At 43.0% G+C, this 25,237-nt stretch overlaps 2 long non-coding RNA genes across 2 annotated transcripts; one reads left to right on the plus strand and one right to left on the minus strand.

Moving 5' to 3' along the window:
* Window positions 1-21,033: 21,033 nt before the first annotated feature.
* Window positions 21,034-23,566, minus strand: LOC144992082 (uncharacterized). The gene is made up of 2 exons (XR_013655865.1): window positions 22,054-23,566; window positions 21,034-21,337 (listed from the first exon to the last, which is right to left on the minus strand). It is a non-coding gene; the product is annotated as an uncharacterized LOC144992082 (long non-coding RNA).
* Window positions 23,567-24,276: 710 nt separating this feature from the next.
* LOC144992081 (uncharacterized) lies at window positions 24,277-24,941 on the plus strand. Its single transcript, XR_013655864.1, has 3 exons — window positions 24,277-24,404; window positions 24,532-24,628; window positions 24,791-24,941. It is a non-coding gene; the product is annotated as an uncharacterized LOC144992081 (long non-coding RNA).
* The last annotated feature ends 296 nt before the right edge of the window (window positions 24,942-25,237 follow it).

Here is a 25,237-nt window from a genome sequence, read left to right on the forward strand (position 1 = left end):
TGCACTCCTCCTGGAGGCCCCTCCTCCCCTCCCTGCTCTCAGGTGTTCACAGCTGGTTCTCATATGCTCCTGATTTGTGCCCTTCTTAAGTTGCTCTGAACCCTCTGTCATTGTCGCAGCGTTGTGGTTTGCTGGCTTCTCTAGCTTTGCTCTTGGCATTAAAAGCCCTTTCGAGTTATTTAGTTGTGTGTCTTTCCTGCACCTGGGTTCCTCCTTGGTTCCTCGTCACAGTAAGAGCCTAGCATGATTACAAACGGATATTTGTTTTGACTGGTTCCAAATAACATTCCATGTATCCTCATCAATAATTACACCCAGAACCGTCTGCCATTTCTCTGTTGCTTGTAGTACAGTCAATGAATTGGTCTGATTCAGAACATTACAGAAAATTCCGGGATGGTATGAAGCTGTGACGCGGATCTGTTTGAGACCTGGTGGAAAATAAAATGATGTAATCCTGGGAAACTAAAACAAGCGGTATATCTTTTTCTCCCCCCCTTATTTTTTCTTTTTTGGAATAAACACACCGTCCCAGTGTAACCCCCCCCCCCCCCCCCCCCCCCCCCCCCGGATTTACCGACGGTAAATTCCGACCGACCGGAGAGCAGCAGCAGCAGCGAGGAGGACCTGAACAGCCTGACACGCCATATCGATGAGCAATTCGAGCATTTCGATATGGGAAAAACCCCTCAGTCAGGCAAGCCAGCTGCCCCCACCAAGCGGAGCCGTCCAGAAGAATCACCGGGAGCCTCTCCACGGAAGACGAAGTTCGAATCCAACGCGTGGGATATGCTTCTTAGCATTGATGCTAAGCTATCCAGCTTCGACAGCCGTCTCTCCCTCCTGGAGGTTCTACACCGGGAATTTCAAGAAATCAAGGACGCTTTAGAATTTTCCCAAAAGCAAGTGGAAACCCTGACCGCGGAGAACTCAGCGCTGAGAGAGTCGGTAAGTTCTCTCTCTGATGGAATGAGCCGACTCTCTGAGGAAAATAAGATCAAAGAGTCCATATGGATCTTCAATCAAGATCCATGAGAGATAACCTGGTGGTCATGGAAATACCAGAAACGCCAGAAGAAAACGCAGAGGAAAAAATTGAAAGCTTTATTCAAACCCAGCTAAAGCTTCCAGAGGAAAAAAGTTAAAACCATAAACTTTCACCGTGTGCATCGCATGGGAGCAGCGAGACCGTGGAATCGCAGACCCAGACCCATCGTGGCCAAGTTCGTGCTCCACGAGGAGAAGGAAGAGGTGAAGCGCCGTGGCAGGGAGCTCCGGGGGACCGACTTCAGAATGGATGATCAGTTCCCCAAAGAAATCGTGGATCGCCGTAGGCTCCTGTTCCCCATCAGAAGGAAGTTTCTGAGTGAAGGGGCCCGCGCTGTCATCTCTGTGGACCGGCTCTACGTGAACGGACAGCTCCACCGCGACCCAAACGTCACTCCCTGGCTCTTCTAAATCAGATATGTATCCACACCCTTTACACTCTCTGCACAGGTGTGAGTTTATGCTTATATGTGACACATTGGGCATAACTCACAGGGCATAAAGGTTTTCCACTTTAGATAATATCACCACCAGTCTCCTCAGCAATTGCAAACCTGTTTCTAATAGGTTTGTCCTATTTTTACCCTCCCTGTTTTCTTAATGATCTCCCCCTCTGCACTCCTTTCCCTTTTTTCTTTTTTCGTTTTTCACACACTAGTCCCTTCCCCTCACCTAAGCTGCCACATAACTCAGACACTCTACAATAGTACTGATCTGCACAACACTCAGATACTCAACATGTCCAGCATTACATCACATGCACTGTACTTTACACATAAAGCCTCATGGCTACATTAAGCACACCATTATGTGTACATATATACTCATTTTTGCCTCAATCAATAACATACAGTTTCTAACATTCATCTAAACAGCAGCATGTCCACCCTAAGGTTAGTTACTTGGAATGTGCACGGAGCTGGAACCAGAGAGAAGAGACTGAAAATATTGACCAAATTAAAAGATCTCAAAACTGATTTTGCGTTTCTTCAAGAAACTCACATGTCTAGTTCATCAGTGAATATTCTCGCCACAGTAGATATTCCAGACGTATATTATTATAATTCTATACAGACAGGAGTAGCAATTCTGATAAATAAGGAAGTTAAATTCACAGAGGCCAACAAAGTCATAGACCCAGAAGGAAGATTTATAATAGTCACTCTTTACACTAAAAATATGCAGCTATGTTTAGCTAATGTGTACGCCCCCAATGTAGATGACCCTTCATTCTTTCATTCCTTCTTCTCTGTGCTATCTGAGCATTACCTGACTCCTCCATGCCTGACTCCTCCATGCCTGACTCCTCCATGCCTGACGACTCCAAGCCTGACGACTCCATGCCTGACGACTCCATGCCTGACGACTCCATGCCTGACGACTCCATGCCTGACGACTCCATGCCTGACGACGCCTCCACGCCTCGGCCCCCCAGCCGTCCTCCGGACCTGCCTCGCCGGACCGCTCGGCCCCCCAGCCGTCCTCCGGACCTACCTCGCCGGACCGCTCGGCCCCCCGGCCTTCCTCCGGACCTGCCTCGCCGGACCGCTCGGGATCCCGGCCATCCGCCGGACCTGCCTCGCCGGACCGCTCGGCCCCCCGGCCGTCCTCCGGACTCTTCTCTGCCTCACGGATGTGCCAAGCCTGGCCTCCCTGAACTATGTTGCCCGTCGAAGTTTGTCCTCCGGGCATCCCCCCCTCAAGTGTCTTTTTGGAACCTCGGAGCGGTTCCTTGAGGGGGGGGGTACTGTCATGGTTTTGAGTTTGTTGTCTTGTTTTTCGTCTTAGTTCTTGTTCTGTCTTGTTTTCTGTTTCCTGTTTTATTTTGAAAGGTCCTGTCTTGTCTTGTTTCTTGAGTTTTACTTTCTTTGGTCCCCTTCAGCCCTGATCGTGTCCACCTGTGTCTTGTCTGCCCTGTCTGTATTTAAGTCTTGTCTTTGCCTTCCTCCTGTGCTGGTTCATTACCTCTGTTATGGTGTTCATGTCCTGTCAAGTCCATGGTCCTGTCTCTTGCCTCGTCCACGTTTCATGCCTCGCCAAGTAAGTTTTTGTTTTTGTTTTGTGAACCTGCTCTGCAGCGCTTTTTGTTTGTTTTCTTGTATTAAACCCCCTAGTCCCTGATCCTCGTGCCTCCGCCTCTGCTTCTGGGTCCAACCGGCTCTCGAGCCACCCCCCACACATGACACTTACAGGTTTCCAATGGATTCAGACTTAAGGAAAAAGTGGATCTTAGCAATAAAAAGATCAAATCCAGATGGATAACTGTGGTACCGACTAGCAATACAGTCTGGATATGTTCAGAACATTTGTGGAAACACAGTTTGATAAGAGGCCAGACTGTTTGCTTGAAACCCGACACCATTCCATCTGTGTTATACCAAATTGATCACATGAATCAGTATAAATCTATTGTTTTTCTTTATTGTTGTAGTTGTTGCTGTTTTAGGGTAAATCTATTGTTCACTTTTGGACTTCTTTTGAATATTTATTATTATTATTATTATTATTATTAATAGACTTATTATTATTATTATTATTTATTGACTTATTATTTATTTATTGTTTGTATTGACTTACTATTGATTTGTTATTATTATTGTTATTATTATTGACTCATTGTTGGGGTTTTTCTAAATAATTTAAGTTACATGTCAAAGAGGTCTAAAACTTCTAAATGTTTAGAAATTATTTTTAAAAACTCTTTGAAATTATTTTTTTCTTCGTAAGAAGTCCTGCAACAATGCATTTCCATTAAAGTTTGAGCTTTTAAGGCTGCCTGTTTCTCTTCTTTAACAACAACAAATGATGTATCTATGTATATATTATATATATATAAATATAATATATTTACATATATGTATAAATATATATAAATGTAAAAATATATATAGTGTTATGTGTAGGCCTGACTCCTGCTCAGCTGTCCTGCATCTCTGTTGATTTTCTGTCTGCCTATTTAAGGTGTGTTTGTTTCTGTGCTCAGTGTCAGAGCGTATTCTGTTCTTGAACCTTCAAGCTTGTGTTTCCCTCTGGCATTAAAGCCCTTCTTTTGGAATTCCATCTGGTTTGAGTTGTTCCTGCCTGCGTCTGGGTTTTCTCCTCTACCTGACCGTAACATTACGCTCCGACCCTGAGCACAGAAACAAACACACCTTAAATAGGCAGACAGAAAATCAACAGAGATGCAGGACAGCTGAGCAGGAGTCAGGCCTACACATAACATAAACTACGACATAGGGAACAGAGAACTCCTGGCAGTAAAACTGGCTTTGGAGGAGTGGCGTCATTGGTTGGAGGGGGCTGCGCAGCCGTTCTTGGTCTGGACTGATCATAAGAACTTGGAGTATATCAGGACGGCCAAGCGTCTTAACCCTCGTCAAGCGAGGTGGGCCCTCTTCTTTGACAGGTTCAATTTCTGTCTGTCCTACCGTCCTGGCAGCAGGAACCTCAAGCCGGACGCTCTCTCACGCCAGTTCCAGCAGGAGGAGGAGTCTGGGTCTCCTGCTGTTCCCACCACCATCATCCCTTCCCACCTGGTGTTGGACACCACACGCTGGTCTCTGGAGCGGAGGGTTAAGGCGGCTGTTTCTGACCCCGCCACTGTACCAGCTGGCTGTCCAGATGGATGCCTGTTTGTTCCTCCTTCTCTGCGCACCTTGGTCCTAAAGTGGGGGCACTCCTCCAGACTGGCTTGTCATCCCGGTGTGACCAGGACCGGCTTTCTTGTGGCCCAGCGTTTTTGGTGGCCCTCTATGTCCTCCGACATTAGGGCTTTTGTGGCGGCTTGTCCTGTTTGTGCCAGTGTCAAGATCCCAAGGACCCCGCCTGCTGGTTTACTCCACCCTCTACCTGTGCCGTCTAGACCTTGGTCCCACGTAGCCATGGACTTTGTCACCGGTCTACCCAACTCCAGAGGTAAAACAGTCATACTCACCCTCATTGACCGTTTCTCCAAACTAGTGCATGCCATACCTCTGAGGAAACTCCCATCTGCAAAGGAACTAGCGGTACTAGGTTCCCAGCATTTGTTCCGCCTGCACGGTCTTCCTCAGAACATCACCTCAGATCGTGGGCCTCAATTCGTTGCTGCCTTCTGGAGGGAGTTTTGCTGCCTCCTCGGGATCAAGGTCTGTCTGAGTTCTGGTTTCCATCCTCAGACTAACGGCCAGGTAGAGCGGTACAACCAGGATTTGGAGACAACACTTCGAGCCTTGTGCAGCAAGAACCCCAGAACCTGGTCGTCTCAGCTCCCATGGGCTGAGTATTCCCACAACTCCCTAATCAACACTTCCGGATACTCCCCATTCCAAGCTGCCTATGGTTATCAACCTCCTTTGTTTCCCCACCAGGGACAATTGGCTGCCTCTTCTGGTCCCGCTGCCTTTTTGAGACGCTGTCGTCGCACCTGGAGCAGGTATAGGCTGAAGCTTCTGCAGAACCAGGAGCGGTTCACGGCTGTAGCCAATCGTCGGAGGTCCGCAGCTCCGGAGTACAAGGTGGGGGACAGAGTATGGCTCTCCTCAGCCAATGTTCCTTTGAAGGGAAGGTCCAGAAAGCTGCAACCCCGCTACATCGGTCCCTACACCATCTCCAAGGTCATCAATCCTGTGGCTGTGGAGCTGGAACTGCCTCGCTCCCTGAGGATCCACCAGGTGTTCCACGTTAGCAAGATTAAGCCTGCCAGGGACTCTCCCCTACAGCCTGCTCCAGCTTCTCCTCCTGGCCCTCGTATCATGGATGGTGATCCAGTTTATACGGTCAAGTCCCTCCTCGCTTCCAGACGGGTGGGTCGGGGCCTGCAGTACTTGGTCGATTGGGAGGGGTATGGACTGGCGGATCGTCAGTGGATCCCTGGCCGTTACATCGTTGATCCGTCCCTCATCTCTCGCTTCCATCGTGACTACCCTGATCAGCCTCGCCCTCGTCCGTCTGGTAGCCGGTCTTAGCGGGGGGGGGGGTTATGTTATGTGTAGGCCTGACTCCTGCTCAGCTGTCCTGCATCTCTGTTGATTTTCTGTCTGCCTATTTAAGGTGTGTTTGTTTCTGTGCTCAGTGTCGGAGCGTATTCTGTTCTTGAGCCTTCAAGCTTGTGTTTCCCTCTGGCATTAAAGCCCTTCTTTTGGAATTCCATCTGGTTTGAGTTGTTCCTGCCTGCGTCTGGGTTTTCTCCTCTACCTGACCGTAACAATATAGTATATAAAAGCTACCTAGACACCACTAAAAACAATAGAAATCATTGTCATGTGGGCGTCGTCGACCTCAACAAGATGGCGTCGCGCTCCGCCACCGTCGGCCAGGCTTCCCAAGCGGCCGTGTCTCCTCTAGTGATATAACTCATTGCATATATATACCAGCTCTTAGACCAGCTAATTCAGAATTGACAAAGCCTCTTGGATAAGAGGCGAAACGTCTTCTAACTTTAAAAAAACAAGTCCAGATGACATCCCCTAAACCTACTACAATGGAACCAACCTGGATGAATGAGAGTCTTCCTAGACACATTTCTAGAATATCAGCAATTTAAATCAGTTATAAGCACTAAATACTGCCATACCCAGATAGACCTAGACCTTCCCCTTACAGTAACACATTTCATTGATATTAAAAATCCAAAGCTCACCTCCAAAATTTACAAGTTAATATCTAACATAAATGATGCAATCTACTTACCCATGACAATCAGAATCAGAAATACTTTACTGATCCCACACATGGGAAATTTGTTTGTCACCATAGCAACTGACAGCAGAGGGGGGAAAAAAGACTTAGAATTATATAAAAAAACGAGAACAAAGAAAATGTAGCATAAATGCAAACACGGTAGAATAATTTAAAAAGCTATTTACAGAACAGTGCAGGTAAAAGATGTGCAAAAGAAATGTGCAAAATAGAAAAAAATAAATAAATAGATAATAAAAAATGTGCAAAGGTTATCTTTTGCATTGAGAGTTGTTCTACAGCGTTATTGCATTGGGTATGAATGATTTTTGGTACCGGGCAGTTTTGGAGCGGAGCTGTCTGAGCCTCCTAAAGAAGGAGCTCCGCTGTTTGTACCTGGGGTGAGATGGAGAGGTCTTCTTGGGTACAGGGACCAGACAGGAGGTCTTCCAGAGGAGGCTGACTTTCTTTTACAGTCCAGTTTCATTGTACTTAAGGGGTAAGTACCAAGTAATACTCACGTGAACATACCCAGTATTTAGTAATGAAAGTACCATGTAGTTGAGTGGAAATAGGGCTGACTTTCTTTTACAGTCCAGTTTCATTGTACTTAAGGGGTAGTTTCTGTGGTAAATTCATGGTAAATACCATGAAACATACAATGAGTGTAGACCCAAAGGTCAAGGTACTTTATTTGCACTTACCTTGTTCTTACATGTGGTAAGTTCCACAGAAGACACCTTTGCACAATATGTAAATACCCAATAAGTATATTATAAATACCACATAGGTAGGTATGAACCAAATATTACCACACAAATACACAGTAAGTACCATGTAAGTACAGAGTAGACATAAAGTAGTACCATGTAAGTACCCAGTAAGTCTCATAAAAAGTACCATGTAAATCCCCTGAAAGTACCCAGTAGTTACACAATAAGTACCATGTAAATACCACTTAAGTACACTGTAAGTACTGTACTGTAAAGGAAAGTGTTACCCTTTGGGCGTTGTCGTATTTAAAGGTTTTTCAGAAAAAAAGATTGTTCAGACGTACGGTATTTTCACGACCATAAGGTGCTTTTAAAAGTCTTACATTTTCTCCAAAATGAGCGGAGAGCCCCAAGAGGCGGTGTGCCTAATGTATTGTTGTGGGATTTCGGAAAGGAAGAGGTGTGTGTGTGTAGGTGTGTGTGTGTGGGTGTGTATGTGTGTGTGTGTATACAGTGGTGAACAAAATAGTTGGTACCCCTCAGTTAACGAAAGAAAGTCCACAATACTCACTGAAATGACTTGAAACATTCAAAAGTAACAATAAATTAAAATGTATTGAAAATTAAACATTCAAAATCAGCACTTACTTTTGAGTTGTTGATTAACAGAATTCTTCTCACTTCTTCTCCGGTTCTCGGAGAAGACGCCACGCAGGCATAGAGCAGCTACACTTCTCAACCCTATTTACAGCATAAAAGCGGGAATATTGAGAAAAGCAGTTCCTAAACATGCCACCGGAAAAAAAACTAGTGTCTGAGGAATATGAGGACTTGAGGAAGATGCTTGATTTTGTGCTGGAAGGGATCAAAGCTATGAAGATTGTTCACAGACAAATTCTGGATGCTATCGGAGAGGTGAAAGAGGTCCGGGCTCTGTAGGAGCAGTACTTTGACAGGATGAATATAATAGAAAAACGAATGGATGACCAAGAGCAGATCTCCAGATCACGTAGTGCAAGGACCCTATTGTATTTATAAGGATTATTATTAGGGCCCGAGCACGTAGTGCAAGGACCCTATTGAAATTCGAATGTTTATTATTATTAGGGCCCGAGCACGGAGTGCAAGGAACCTATTGTATCTGTTAGGTTTATTATTAGGGCCCGAGCACGGAGTGCAAGGACCCTATTGTATCTGTTAGGTTTATTATTAGGGTCCGAGCACGGAGTGCAAGGACCCTATTGTATCTGTTAGGTTTATTATTATTAGGGCCCGAGCACGTAGTGCAAGGACCCTATTGTATCTGTTAGGTTTATTATTAGGGCCCGAGCACGGAGTGCAAGGACCCTATTGTTTCTGTTATGTTTATTATTAGGGCCCGAGCACGGAGTGCAAGGACCCTATTGTATCTGTTAGGTTTATTATTAGGGCCCGAGCACGGAGTGCAAGGACCCTATTGTTTTTCGAATGTTTATTATTGTTATTAGGGCCAGAGCACGTAGTGCAAGGACCCTATTGTTTTTCGAATGTTTATCAGGGCCCGAACACGGAGTGCAAGGACCCTATTGTATCTGTAAGGATTATCATTAGGGCCCGAGCACGTAGTGCAAGGACCCTATTGTTTTTCGAATGTTTATCAGGGCCCGAGCACGGAGTGCAAGGACCCTATTGTATCTGTAAGGATTATCATTAGGGCCCGAGCACGTAGTGCAAGGACCCTATTGTTTTTCGAATGTTTATCAGGGCCCGAGCACGGAGTGCAAGGACCCTATTGTATCTGTAAGGATTATCATTAGGGCCCGAGCACGTAGTGCAAGGACCCTATTGTATTTACTCGGATTATTAGGGCCCGAGCATGGAGTGCTCGGGCCCTAATAATCCCTCAACTTCCCTGGGTAATCCGGAAAAATGTGGATGGATTTATCCTTATAGCGAAGAGGGAATTTCTGACGGGCAAGTTGTAGAATCTTTTCCTTTATGTGAAGATGGCGAATTTGCACCAGAATCGCGCGCGGGCGGCCATCCGCCGCAGGGACGCGGGCGCCCACACGGAAAGCATGATCCACTTCCACTGGCCCGCTGAGGTTATCCGCGCCCAGGAGTTCAGGTAGAAATTTGGAAACAAATTCCGCTGCGCGCCCGTTTTCGATCTTCTCCACCAGGCCAACGATTCTGATATTATGTCGTCTGGAGCGAGCTTCCAGCTCTTGTATTTTCTGATGGAGAGTCTCATTCTCTGTGCGAAGCATGGTGAGCGTTTTCTCAGCCAGTGAAAGGCGATGGTCATGATCAGAGCTAGCCTCTTCAACCTCTTGTATCCGAGCCCCGAGATTCGCAAGAGATGCTTGGGTTGCAGCAAATGACGCCTCGAGCTTGTTAAATCGTTCATTCATTGTCTTATTCATGCTCCGAATTGCTGAGAGGACGTCTGTAGGCTCTGGGTCCGGGCAGTCCGGTCCGCTAGCTGAGTCAGAGGCTAGCTCGGCGTGGTCGGCTAGCTCAGGTGGATTAGCCTCCACTCCTGGAGGTTTTAATGGCTTCTTCCATTTTTCGTTTTTAGGTTTTGTCATTTTAACAAAGAAAGTAAAAAGCTCGCTGCTGCAGCTGTAAAAAATTAGTAAAAAAAATCTGTAAATTGCAAGAATGTTCGGAGAGAGTGGAGAGCTCGGTGAAAACACGTCTACTCCATAGGCGTTCCCATTCGCCTCCCCGAAATGACATGTTTTACTTGGAGCATCACTGCTCCAAGTAGGATTAGCCGACACACCTCAAAAGGATGTCCACCTGTTAAAAACCCATTGAAGTCTACTCTGATAAAAAGCCATAACTTTCAATGCGGGGGTGTGGTCGCTCAAGATGGGCGTCTCGCCATGCACACAAAAGTTGCTCTCACGTGCACATTCCTTGTCCAATCTCACTGAAATTCGATGGAGGTGATGAGGCTTCCATTCTGAACCCATGGGTATGACAATCTTGGACGGCGCTTTCTGGCTCCTCTCTCTCTGTGTGGGGTAGGTGGTGCTGGGCCTGGGGTGTCGGCGCCTTGCGGGATGGGGTCCCTTGGCTGCGGTGGCCTGGCCCCTATGCTGGGGGGGGCTGGGGGATGGCTGTTTGACCACCGGGGGGACAGTCTACCAGCTGTCCCCAACCTACCCCCTTCCTCATATAACCTCATATTAGTGTAGCCTGGAGAAATGATGTTGCCTCACAGGACACAATGACTGGGGTTTTATACAGCAATTTATTCTTGTAAAAAAATAAGAAATGCCAGACTTGCTCTCTAGACAACACAAAAAAAACAGGTGGTTCTGTGGCAACTGGATTTGTCAAAAGATTTATACAAAACTTTTAAATGGCAACAAATAAAATACGGCAGTGGACTAGTTCTTAGCTGTACTTCACATTTAGGAACACTGAAAATGGCGCCGCCCTCTCACACGGTACACAGGTGTAATGGTGCCCTCAATACCACGACTCTCGTTCTCTTACAACATCACAGATAACTTTCTTTCTTGAAGCGCTTTTCATTCATGCAGAAAAAACAACGGAGTCAGAACGCTAAAACAGGAAGACAGGAAGCCTTGTGTTTCTTCAAAATAAATGTTCAACGGTGACTCCCGCGACACTGCCCTCTACTGGCTAAACACGTAATGGCACATGACAGCTAAGTTGCAAAAACAGTCAATAGTCACACACAAAAAACCGTTACAATATTTTAAAACTATAACAAATAGAACAACCAGAGGGAATTGGCTGGCCAACTACCACTCTACTACATTCTCCCCTGCAAATAGTCAGTGCCCACAATGACTACACAACCTCAACAGAATCAAATGCACCTTGCAATGCTTTCTCATACAACGCTGTTCCCAAACTAGTTAATACCTGCGCTATCATGTCCGTACTCACTGTAATAGCATTACAGGCTGACTTTGGCAAATGAAAAGGGTTCGAATGAGACCCTGCAGTTGTTCGCTTGCTTTTCCTAATGGCAGGAATTGGTGCTGGGCTGGCATTAGCATCCACACTATCACTCTGTCTCAGCTCCGGTTCTGGCACCCGGTTCATGGCAAGCGACTCATTGTTCTCCACAAGAAAGTCAACCCATTCAGATCTTCTTGAATGACTTTCATCTGGATTTTCTGAAACAACAGAAGCTGACCCCTCTATATCAGCACATTCCTGTGGCTGGCTGAAGCGAGGGAGAGGGTAGATATCCTCTACAACAAATTCAGGATCTTGGACCCTTGGTTCATTTTCAAACCCTGGCTGAAGACAGCTTTGCCACTCTTTCCTGGTTCTGGGTTTGGGCGCCGGCGGCACACAAGGTCTCAACTCTGACCTATGAATCCGTTTAGTGGGACCTCCCTCAACAGGTTCCACCGTGTGCGTTGTGCCTTGTATGTCCACTACCTTATAAACAGTTGGCCCCCAAGCATCTTGAATTTTGTGTCTTCCCAAAGGTCGGTGGCGCAACAGCACTAACTGACCAGTGTTTATCGCGGGACAATATACCTTCTTGTTAAGGTAAGAAATTCTTTCAGCTGCTTTTTGCTCTGTGTATTCTTTCGCCCTCACATGAGCCTGTTTAAGCCTTTCACGGTGAATGGACAACCAGTCCTGTTTGTGGTCGGTCACATGCTCACTTCCTAGTAGTGCGTCAACAGGAAGGTAGGGCTCAACTCCAAAAAGGAGGAAATAAGGTGAATAACCCGTTGTGGAATGAGGGGTGACATTATAAGCATGCACGACCTCCGGCAGGAACTCTGTCCATCGCCGTTTTTTCTCTGGTGGCAGTGTTCTCAGTAAATCATGAAGTGTTCGGTTGTATCTTTCACACTGAGCATTTCCTTGTGGCCTGTAAGGGGTAGTCCTGGATTTTTTTCACACCATACAACTTGCACAGTTCTGCAATGATCTGACTTTCAAAATTTCTTCCTTGGTCAGAATGCAGTCTTTGAGGCACACCATACTTCATAAACCACTCTCTTAAAAGAATTTTGGCTGTGGTGTCAGCTTTCTGATCCTTTGTGGGAAAGGCCTGTGTAAACTTTGTAAAAACATCAGTCACAACCAAAACGTTTTCACGGCCATCTGAAGCTGGTTCCAAGACGGTGAAATCAACAGCAATCACCTCCAACGGTCGAGATGCCATGAATGCCTTTACTGGTGCATTGATCTTTGGCTGGGGCATTTTTGACAAAAGACATCTTTCACAGTTACTGATCCATTTATCCACATCTTCATAGAGGCCAACCCAGAAACATCTGTCCTTTAACAGTTTGACAGTCCGTTCTCTACCTTGATGGCCCATATTATTATGAACACTCTCAAGAACCTGGTCCTTGAGACAAGAAGGGAGGAGCAACTGCCATACTTCTCCATGGCAAGGCTCTGACACTACCCTGTAGAACAGGCCTTCTCGCTGCTGAATGAAACTCCATTGTTTCAACAACCTTTTTACAGGTTTTGACAGTCCTGCCCTCTCTTTTGGTGTTGGTTTCCGTTTTTTATCCCAAAAGACTTTGAACTCCTGGAGGGTGAGGTCATTTCTCTGAAACTCCATTAACTGAGCTGTGGGAGTGTTGCCTTGTTCTTTTGTTCCACCAGGCCCGAGCTCCATTGCACGGATTTGCCTTATTCTGCAACACTCAAGACCTTTTTCAACCACATCCAATTCTAGTGGTGACCCTCCCCTGATCAGGTTACACAGAGGAATACAATCATCCAGGTCGGAATCAGGATCTGTTTCAGACTCCCCTGCAAACTCTTGTCTTGAAAGGGCATCTGCTGCTGCATTACCACATCCAGGGCGATATTTAACCTCAAAGTCAAAAATTGACAGTTGGGCCATCCACCTCTGCTCTATTGCACCCAACTTCGCAGTTTTGAGATGACATAATGGGTTATTGTCAGTCAGCACAACAAACTTGGAACCAAGTAAGTAGCTACTGGCTAAACACGTAATGGCACATGACAGCTAAGTTGCAAAAACAGTCAATAGTCACACACAAAAAACCGTTACAATATTTTAAAACTATAACAAATAGAACAACCAGAGGGAATTGGCTGGCCAACTACCACTCTACTACATTAGGGTGAAGGGGTGGGAGGTTTAGCCTGCGATGCGCCTTGGGGGGGGAGCTACTTGGCAGTGGTACCCCTCCCATGGTTGCCGTTTGGAGTGGGCCCCCCCTCTTTCGGTTTTATTTGCACCTTATACATGTAGGGCCCTTGGTAGGGGGGGTGCTTGGACATCACTGCCAGCAAGCAGCGGATGTCCTCCTGGTACCCTACCTGCCAATTTTAATCGCACCTTAGACATTTAGGGCCCCTTGGTGGGGAGGGTGAAGGGACATCACTGTGAGTAATCAGGAGATGTCCCCTCAGTGCCCTACCCGCCAATTTTAACTGCACCCCCCTTAGTACACACACCCCTCCCCCTCGAAATACACACTCCAACATAAAACACACACACATGCACACACACACCCTCACAAACACACATGCACACACACACATTTTGCAAGGAAGGTGGGACCTAGGACCATCTGTCCCCTACCCCTTCCCTGGTAGGGGGTACGGGTCCCTTGGCGACGGCTGCCGCGTTGCCGTGTCCCCTGGGTGCCGGTCTCCTGGGCCCGGCGGTGATCTCTCCGCGCGGGGAGGGGGTTCATATCACACCTGAGCCGGGGGTGTCCGTGTCCCTGGGGGGTGGTTTCTGGTCCTTGCCCCTGAGCGCTCGGCCCTGCCTCCCATCTCTCTGGCTCTGGGGGCCTCGCGGCGGTCCTGCTGGCCCTGGCCTGGGTGGTGGATGTGGTCGCCTGGGGGGGCGGTTGTTCCCTGCCTGCTCCCGTGTGGCGTTGGGGGGTCCCGGCTGCCACTGCTGCTGCGGCGGGGGTCTTGGTGTGGGGATGGCTGGGCACTCTCCTTCCTTCTTTACACATTCCACCATCCATTTTAGAAGAACATAAACACTCACCTGAGCACAGGTGTTAGCTCACCTTTGCACTAATAGTTTGCATGATTGAATGAATAAAATATTTCACACTAGTTGGTTTAAAGGCATAAGTATGCGTGTGTGAACATTTACTGTTTTGTGTACATGTTGACGTGTGGACATTTTTGCAGCTAGCAGGTGTGTTGATAATATTTGAGTGTGTGTGTGGACAGGCCCCGCCCTTTTTGTACTACATTTGAACCTTACCGTAATGATAAACAGCCAGTAAACTTGCTGCTCTATGCTCTTACCCCCCCCCCCCCCCTTCTTCCCTTCTTTCCTTTTCCGGCCGGTCCAACACCAAAGATTTTCAAACATGGTTGAAATTAAAGTTTGGCCTCAATTACAAAAGGGGTTTATCCAGACATACCTCTGGTTTGTCTGAAGATTAATAACCCCTCTTGTTAAAGTAAAATATGTCCAACACAAGAGGCCCCTCAGCTCTCATCTGCCTGCCCAGCTGTTGGACAGGACAAAGAGAAAAAAAAACAATATTTTCTGGTCTATTGGATGATACCACCCTGAATAAGACATTTTTTGCATGTAAATGAACTGGCATTGCACTTTTGGAAGAATACCAAAAGCAGAACTCTTACCAGAATGTTTTTATTGTCATGATCTGAACAAGGCAGACCCAGATGCTGCAACCCAGAAGGAAGAGGCAGTTAGGTGAAAGGTAAGAAATTGGTTTTGTTTTGAAGGAGCCAGAGGATCCAGGAGAAGGACGGGGCGTGGAGCTTGACGAAGATTCTTCGACCAACGGTGAGTGTGGGAATCAGTGGCGGTTCTACACTAACTTACTCCCCGGGCGAGTAACCCCACCAGCGCCCCCCCCCCCCCCCCCCCCCACACACACATACAAAATTTGACAACATCCTGCTGTGTTCCCTATCTTCTATTTAGCCATTTTACTCAAAATATGCATGAATTTTCTAGACTCGTATTACAGGGGGGTCAAACTCAGTCACACAGGGGCCTAAGTTAAAAACACGCTTAAGGTTTTGGGCCGAAGAAGATAAATGTTTACTGAACACACTAAAGCTAAACTTTTAAACCTTTTAAACTGAACTTTTTGAACATAAATATGAATAAAAACAGGAACACAAGTTAAACCTTAAATAAGTTGTAATATTTTGTTCTCCATATAAATATATTCTGTCAAAATTATACAAATATGAACATGCTGCAGGACAAAAAGCAAAGAAAGCCTGGAAATATTAATAAGAAATTATATCAAATAATTCCATTTTTTTGCTCTTTCATCATTTTTTAGAGAAATTTTTTTAGAGCTGGACTCCTGCTTCATTTTTAGCAATAATTTCTTAATGTGTGACGTCCTGTGTGTGTCTTTGTGAAGCATATCAGAGGGATTAGATCTAAAAAATAAAACTTATTGTGATTAATATGTTTAGGTCTTATAAAACATTAAAGACTAAATCTTAGAACTCATCAGTGGGATTACTCCAAAAATATTTGGCATTTCCCTAAATTTGTGCAACACCAACAGCAGAAATCCTCCAAAAAACCTCAATCCATAAAAAATGGTCTGATCTCATCCCCCCTCCCCCTCCCCCTCCCCTTCCCTCTGACACACGCGGCTCCGTCTCTATGACGGGAGGCGCAGCTGCGGCTCAGAGTTGATTGTTAGATAGAAAATGACTCCCAATCACCTGTTAGTGTGATTCAGCCAGCCACCGGCGAGCTGCGCTCCCCTCTCGAGTTTTTTTACTTATGTTCCAAAGACTACCGCAAAGAGGTGTGGCCGCAAGCGTCTTGCAGCAGAGGGCGGTGGTCACGTGCGCATCGGGTCTGCTGTGTCGGAGCAAAGAATTGTGGGAAATAATCTCCATTGCCTGCTTTTTTCGAAATTGGGTTGAGCACGGGTGTTTGTTCTGCCTATTTCCTTTTCATGTGCCTGTTTTACGTTGTTTCACTCTGAGGTATTCTTTTTTTTTTTTTTTTTTTTTTTTTTGCAGCATAAGTGTGAAGAGCAAATAGGAGGAAGACATTCTTAAGAGTCTGATGTGTCAAACTTATAGCATTAAGTGTCGGCTGCTGAAGCAATTTCAAATTAAAAGCTCCAAGCTTCCTCTTTGAATATAGTATGTAGCACATTACGTGTAACGCCTCAGGCACGGCAAATGCCGCCCCCTATGAAGTGCCGCCCTGGGCGACCGCCCACATCGCCCATATCAAAAACCGCCACTGGTGGGAACTTTACTGCGGCGTGGCTGGAGTATAAGGCTGAGGAGGGGCAGGAGTTCTTGGCGGTGGCGTGGAGGGTTTCAGCTTTTGCTCGAGGTGGAATGCGGATTCGGGTTTCTCTCGTGGAAAAAGGCAGACCTGAAGCACAGCAAAAACAAGGTAAGCGAGGCAAAAACTTGGCATAGAGGGCCAGACATGGCATAAGGTGAGGTAAGCACCATCAGGTTTAACGAACTGGCGAAGACTGCTTGTGGAGGTCCTCCTTAAATGACAGGTGAGAAGATGAGATGAGTAGAAACAGCTGTGAGTCAGGAGCAGAGCTGGGAGGGGGAGGAGTCTGACAGGCCACCATGACATTTATGACTCCACAGATAAAGAATAAATGACCCACAGTCTTAATGTGAATTAAACAAAAACTGCAATCATTCTCTTCAAATCCAAAACGAAGTCTGAAAATTTTCTTGGATGGGTAAACATCACTAATTATTTTAAATGGATGTCTTTTCCTTTTGGTAAAATACAAAGTTTTAAGAAATGCGACCTTAATTCAATCACCTCTTCTTTAGAGAAGTGTTTAGAAATGCTTCTTTTCTGATGAGATGTTTGGAAGAGTTCTTTGAAAAACAATCTGCGTATGAAGTTGTTTGGTAATTCTGTCTTTGTAACCAGCTGCCCGTCCAAAAGGAAGTTTTAATTGAACTTTGTTTGACAATAGATTTTGTGATAATTGGATCAACGACCGAGGAAGAGCTTTGATCACAGCATCATATTGTTTCCGATCAAATAATTGAAATTTACAACAAAAATTTTCAAACGACAAAATATTTCCAGAATGATCCAGTATGCAGAACAGACCATATCCCTTTAGTCAGCCAGTTATTGTAAAACCAGGATTTGTTTCTTCATAAGACATAACGGCAGTTCCAGAGAGGCTGGTGTGTGGACTAAAGTTATGCTTATAAATTAGTTTCCAGTGCAATAAAACTTGTTGATGAAAGGCAGAAAGTTTGATTGGCAGTTTTTTAGATCATAGTCACATTTAAGCACAAAGTTAATTCCACCAACATCCCTTAATATTTTAGAGAGGAATTGAAACCAGAAACCTTTTTTGTTCTTAAGAAGGATGTCAGCAAGTTGATTTTAATCGTTCCATCTAAACATTCAACATCAATAGCTTTAAGTCCTCCCTCCTCATAAACTGTTAACATCACACTTTTTCTAAAATAATGAGTTTTGTATTTCCAAATAAACTTAAAATTAATCTGATTTATGTCTTTACTTGCAGATTTAGGGAAGGATAAAGAATATGCTGGGTAGATTAATCTTGATAGAGATTCCATCTTTACTAGAAAAACTCTACCCAAAATAGAAACATCTCGATTGGACCACAAATTTAGGTTTAATTTATAATTATCTAGAGTTTTCCAAAAGTTTAGATCCTCCAATGATTTGGAGTCTTTGGTAAGGTGAATACCCAGATATTTTACTTGGGATTTAACAGGAATGTTTTGAATTGTTGTTAAAGTGGAATCTTTAATTGGCAATAATTCACATTTTTTCAGATTGAGTGTGAGAACAGAAGCTTTGGAGAAAACATTTATTAATTGTAGAATCACAGAAATCTGACTGCCGTCCTTCATAAAAATAGCTGTGTTGTCAGCAAACTGAGTGATTGCTGTTTGCTGGCCTAAAGCATTAAGTTTCTCAAATTTTGAGTTTTTTTATCCAAATGGATAACATTTCATCTGCTATGATGAAAAGTAAAGGAGAGATGGGACAGCCTTGTTTAACTCCTTTGTTAATGGACCTTTGTCAATGCTGACCTCTAGATATGGAAATTTGTCTTACTTTAGATTTAAAAAACTCCCATCTATCTCTATAAGATGTGAATTGAGCCTCCCTATTAATATTATTAGTTGTCTTAATAATGTTTTGACAGTATGTTTCATCATCAAGAAGATTAGAGTTAAATTTCCAATAGCTTTTGTTTCTGGACTGAGAATTCTGAGGTTGGATGGAAAGTCTGCCCACACTGTGATCTGTTAAAGGAGCAGCTGAAATGTTTACTTTCAGGATTTGAAATGGTTTATTTCAAGCAATCAAATAGGAATAATACACAAAAACAATACAATCATCAGTTACACATTCATACAGTAACTAATCAAACTTAGGATAATTAGACATATTAATAAATATTGCTTGAAAGGGAGTGGAAGGAAGCAAATTTATATAATCCCACCCTGTTATACCATAACCATTTTATTACATGATTTATCATTATCCGGTTCTGAACTTTTATCAGACAGAATTAAGAATCTTGCAATATCAATAAAGCACACGACAAAGCTGCAAGGCCAGCTCTGAAAATTGAAAAATTTGTTTTATTATTATTATTTTTGTATTTTTATTTATTTATTTATTTTATGATAAAGTAATGCTGTGAAGTAAAATAAGAAGGGTCCATATTCTGTCGATTGTCCAAGGTTGGCATTTCTTCTTCTGCTGATTAACAGCCGTTCTTCTGGTTTAAACAGTTTATAGTTCTCTTCGATGTTATGTCTGCAGACATTAGATATAGGTCCATATCCTTCTTCAGCTGATATCAGCGGCGCCTAAGAGTTGAGGTCAAGTTGTCTGCAGTTCAGATCTTTGCTGTTAATCAGGTCACTTCAGACTTTTGGAGAAAGTGATGAATCCAGGCGTCATATTTCTTGAAATTATTTGGGTTTTTGATTTATTATTGCATGTTGTTTCAGACGTCCGTGATGAAACACTTCTCAAAATCCTTCATGGTTTTCACAACCAGAACCTTTGACCGGACTGGTGGACCGAGTGGTTTGACGTAAATCCTGCAGCCTTTAACCCAAGTGTTCTCAATTTGCTTACGTTTCCTGAGAAACCTGGCATGTTTTGCGATTTCAGCATTCCTTCTGGTCAGATGGTCGTTCAGATAAGCAGCAGATCCCTTCAGATTCCTCCTTTGATTCATCAGAGCTAGCTTGTGTTTTTGATTCACAAACCTGATGAGGATCGCTGGTTTATCCGTCTCCTTTCTCCTGGGGAGCGGGTGGCAGGTCTCCATGGTGTTGAGATCCAGGGAAATCCCTTTAGACGTGAGAAATGATTCCACTTGGTGTTCCAGAGTCACTCCATTGCTCCCCGTTTCAGGACTACTACCGCTATTAGCATTAGCAATGCTAACTCCAGCTGCATTTAGCTTTGCCCGAGGTTTGATCGGTAATCCAGTGAGAATGACATTATTCATCCTTACTTATTGTTCCACATCGTCCAGTCTTTTCTCCAGAATGCCGACCCGGTTTTCTCATTGCTTGTTTTGAGCTCGGAATCTTTGGAAGTCTTCCATTAGATCCAAGATCGGTGTTAGCTTAGTATTCACTTGTTCCATAAAGGGATACAAAGCAGCTTGGAGATCATCAATAGACTTTTTAAGGTCTTCATAGTCAGTGTTTTTCTTTGGGGCCATGGTCAGCTCTCTTTTTTAGAGAAAATGAACTTTTTAAGTCATTTGATAGCTGTATAGCCGCAGCAAGCCACACACCCGTCCACGCTGCAACCCGGAACCGGAAGCATCATCAGAGGATGAAACTCTGATGATCTTCTGAGATTAGCCAAAAGTCTAGTCTAGATTTGGCTGTACCATCCGGTTAAGAACAGGTAAAGGCATCAGGGTTATCTCTACGCCATACATCTATTAGATGCAGCTCTGTGCAGAAATGAAGGAGTATTGGATTGTGATGGTAATTCAGAAATGCAGATGGAGATCTGTCCAGCCAATCATCTTCCACCATGTTAAAATCCCCACCAATTATTTGTATTTGAATAGGATATCTCTGTCTAAATGTGTCAATCAGCTGGGAAAACATTAATTTATTTTGAGCATTAGAATTATAGCTGTAAACATGACCTAGAGCCAAAAAAAATCCATCAAGATGAAAAACGCAAATAATTCACCGACCTGAGTCATCCCTCTTCACTGTTAACAATTTCCCTGGAAAGTTATTCAGTAGTATAGCGACCCCTGCTGACCTGTTACTGCCATGACTGAAGTAGACACTTTCACTGGAATGAGTTTCCTGCAGAAGGAAACAGAATTTCTCAGACCCCTAGTATTTGGTGTAACATAAGAACATAATGACTGTGACAAAGACAAAAAACAACAAAAATACGGATAACACAAAAGGATAGAGCTAAAGAAGCTGGAACTAGAAGTGTTGAATACGCCCCTAAAACTGCATAATCTTTGAGGACCGAAGTTTTAACCCCAAGAGAAATTTTGTCAGAACCATTACAGTAGATATGAATTATCATTAACTAGCATGAAAAATACAGATGAAGAAAAAACATTAATAAACTGAACTATTTTGAAAAATATAACCATTTTCCAGAACCTTTTTTCATCCTTTGGATTTTTTATTGAACCAGATCAGTCCACACGGACCCTGATACCATTGATGTAGCCCACTGGTCCTCTGTAGTACACGTGTTTCCACGCTGCTCTGGCTTCTTCCATTTTCAGCCAGGCTGCTGCGGATTTCATGTCAAAATGAATCAACTGGAGGCAGAATTAGGAAAAAGTACTTTTTCTGTCCGTCTGCTCCCCTTCAGTAAATCTCTCTTTGTTTTCTCAGCAGGTTTAAATCTTCCAGCTGGTTCAGAGAACAGACTGAAAGCTTTCTTCTCATGAGGCATTTCTCTGCAGGAAGACACAAACAACTCATTTAGGATGGAAAACCAAATTTTTCATAGATGGCATAAAAATGCAGAAACACAGACTGATTAGAAATCAAAAAAGCAATTCCTTAGAAAAAACTGTTGTTTTTATCTGATGTTTTCATGATGTTGTGACTTCCTCTCTGTCTGCATCTAAGCCAATATCAGTTTTAAAATAACACCAATAGTTTTTCTTTGTCAAATAATGGAATCATTTGGTTGGCATTTGATTTTATCTACCAGTCATCTCATCTGGTGTGTCAATAAGGAGATTTTGGTCTCTGGTTGTGACTTCAAACTTGGAGCATCAAACCAAATGCAGTTAAATCCATTTCAAGGCTGCTACTCCCAGAAATGTTCTGCCGAGTCGTTCTAGTATTTCTCTTTATAAGATGGTCAAGCTAGCCGTAGGTCCCAAAACATCTGCTGCTTTGGTCTGCAAAACTTTTTTACAGTTTTTATTTGAATTTACTTTGTGTTGGAGACAATTTCCAAAGTAGATGTTAAAATAAAAGAGTTTTTGTTAAATATATTCCATCATTTGACTTTTTTTTTTTAGAAAAAGTAAAAGCAGGGAGAAAAAACTAAATAATTAAAATCAAAAACCAAATTTGGAATGAAAAAAATCAGAAATGTTCTTTTCTGGCCATATCTTCCAGTTCCACTGTTGCAAAGAAATATACAATTATAAAAACGTACCACTTTAGAAGGCAGTTTCTGGAAAAGCTCGCTGACAAGTCGCCCTGAGGAATCGGTGTGGGACACGATCACTTCCAAAAGCTGCTCAAGAACCTCCTTCAGATTGCTGCCTGATGTCTAAAGTACTTTAATGCATTCCGTAGCATAATGTGCATGACCTTTTTTCTTCTTCTTCTTTTTCAACAAACTTTATTGTACATTTTTCAATTTACAGAAATTCACAGTCACTTGCACAATAAACAATTGTTAATATCAAACACACATATAAGACCGAAAAAACAAAAGAACAGTAATATTTTTAACAATGTGTGTACCTATTTTTTTTTTTTAAATGCTCATATACAAACCAAGTTAGGGTGAAGAAACGTTAAAAATGCCATATAGAAAAAAAGAAATAAAATTAAAATAATAGGCAAAGGCAAGGCAAAAACAATTCAAAATAATAATACTTTTGATATATTTTGATAAATTACAGTAGTTTTCTTGTTTTTGTTAGGAATGCATTTAAGACACTTATAATAATCAGAAAAATAATTTTAAAAAACACTAAACAAAGGGCATGTATTTTTCCATTTACATAAATGAATGAAATGTTTGCATAAAATAACAACAACATTAATGACATCAGACATTCCTGGGTCCAGATTTTCCATATAGAAAAGAACATCACATAAGGAAAAAAAGGGAATATTTAAAATTTTGAGTGACAACCAATTGTGAATATCAGACCAAAATATTTTAACCTGGTTGCAACTGTAAAAAAGATGTTCTAATGTTTCAGTTTCAGATGAACAGAATATGCATGGTTCCGAATCAAATTTGAATCTTTTATGTAAAAAATCTCCAGCAGGGTAAATTTTAGATATTATTTTAAAATGCGTTTCTTTCATTTTAGGTGGAAGTGGGTACTTTGTGTATAAAGAAAAAGATTTGTTCATTCCTAGCTTAGCCACGGTTAGACCTGCACGAGGCTGCAGCGTTCTCTCTCTTAGAATGAGCGTCACTAGAACAGATCGGTGGGTAGAACATGCAAACACATCTAGTGATAAAAATACCCACAAACTTGTCTTCATTTTTTTAAATCTGAGCAGTAAATTAGGAAATTTTCTGGATGGAATTTGCGGCCCAAACCACTCGTCAGCTTTCTAGAGAAGTTAGTTGGTGTCTAATTTAGATACTAGACGATTTTTGTTGTTGTATTCTCCACATCCTGCAAATTTCACGAGAAAATACCAGTTAGCAGGTCCAAGCAGTGAATGCTGGGACATGTTGTCATGTGACCTGTTTTGAGGAAGCTTATCCTAGTTTATTTACCGCTTTCCTAAATAGCTCGCCATAAATAGTCACATCGTGTTTAAACATTTGAGTGCAAGCACAGACACAGAAATACTAACGCTTAAAACATTTTTAAAGATAACTTACTAACGCAGCAAAATGAACAGTAAATCCCTGAGCAGCTAGCTGCTGACCGGAAGTTGATCCTGCTTTGAGTTCGTTAGGGGAGAAAGGAGCCACTAACGGAAGTGCTGCCCCCTTCAGGTTAGGGGGTCTAATACAAAAGTTTATCCACCATTACCAAGGTAAGCTTCAGCTAGCTTTAGCCATAGCCGCATCACCGGTAACTCTGTGTGTTTACGTCAACTGTAAATCCTGGTGTTATTAATTTGTAATATGAGGTATAACACATCGCAGTGAATATATTGTGTGTATGTTTAAGTGAAAAGGCACGAGATTAACATAACAACCAAAAATTTGGTGAAGCTGTACTAGTAGGTAAATAAGATAGAAATGTTAAGTTGCCCGTTTGCGTGTTCATTCTTTTTGCTGCGGTTGCGGCACTTTCTTTACTTATTAGTATTATTTTTCTGAAAGTATGGTGAGCAGAAGTCCTCTTTTCCTGGACGTGTCCTCTTTTTTATACATATATAATAAAATAACATTGAACATAGATGAAATGTAATCATATTTGCTTTATGTACGCAGCTCTGCACACCAATTACTCTCGATGAAATATCTCACAAACTCACTTCACTCCTTTTTTTTACAAACTCAAATCTGGTCACCTACTGAAAGTTATAGTTTCGTGTTACATTGATGTAGCAACATAAGTATGTCTTAATTGTAACCTATTTAATTTATTGTGTCTAGATATCACTGGATGCAGAAAGTGCCAACCTGAAAGCTTTCTTCTGCAGTTGTGCTGCTGGTAAAGGATTCTGCAATCACATAGTTGCCATCCTGTTCCAGACCGCACATTATTCACAGCTGGGTCTGCAGGCTGCTCCCCCCCCCCCCCCCCCCCCCCGGCCTGCACAAGTGGCTTGCAAAGATGGCACAGAACAAGAGCACAGGTGGGTTTGTGATCATATTGTCATTATTTTTTAAGAACGGATGTGTATCCATAACAACTCTAAATTATTATAAAAACACCCCCAGTAGTGACTACAGACTAATTGCTTTTTGCCTTTTACTTATAAGGGAATCCATCCTGAACCGGTTAGTGAGCTGGTGGTGCAAAAGCCCAAAACAGTTGGCAGAGACGGTCTGAGGTCCACACTGTACAAGACATATACAAGTGATTAACTTAACTTTTTGTTGCTTTGTGAGAGCAAGTTAAAATGTTTTTTTCTAATCTTATGACTAACCAAATTATGGTTACAGCAGATAGAATGAATTAAATTTAAATGTAGTTCTGCACTTATGTCTAACTTTTGTGTGTTGTGTTTCTGTTGTGTAGGACCACAGCCAGATCCATATATGATGGCATCTGGAAGCAAATTATGCCAGGTGCAGCCCCAACCTCTCATGGCTATGTTGGATGGGGTTTCTGAGATGGAATGAAAGAGAACTTGGATATATATTTTGGCAAATGCATACCTTAAATTACACTTATCTTGTCTTTAACAATCAGTTCAGCCTTCTGTCATTCTGTCAGATCATCAACAGTAAGTTGATGATCTGTAATGTTATTTTTTATTGTAAATCTTTGATGTTATTTGTGTTGCGATTAATCAGTTGTTCTTACGCATACCAAAAAATTAAATGAGGCAGAAATTGTTTTATTTGTTCATCTAATTTTTTTGTGAAGTCAAAGTCACATTTCAACAGAAAAATATTACGAATATAACAATTATATTTAATTAGATTTTAAGAATATGTGGAAACACTAAATTTTTCCATACTA

This window comes from Oryzias latipes, chromosome 5 (assembly GCF_053564925.1).
Source record: "Oryzias latipes strain Hd-rR chromosome 5, Olatipes_Hd-rR_3.1".
Taxonomy (NCBI): Eukaryota; Metazoa; Chordata; class Actinopteri; order Beloniformes; family Adrianichthyidae; genus Oryzias; species Oryzias latipes.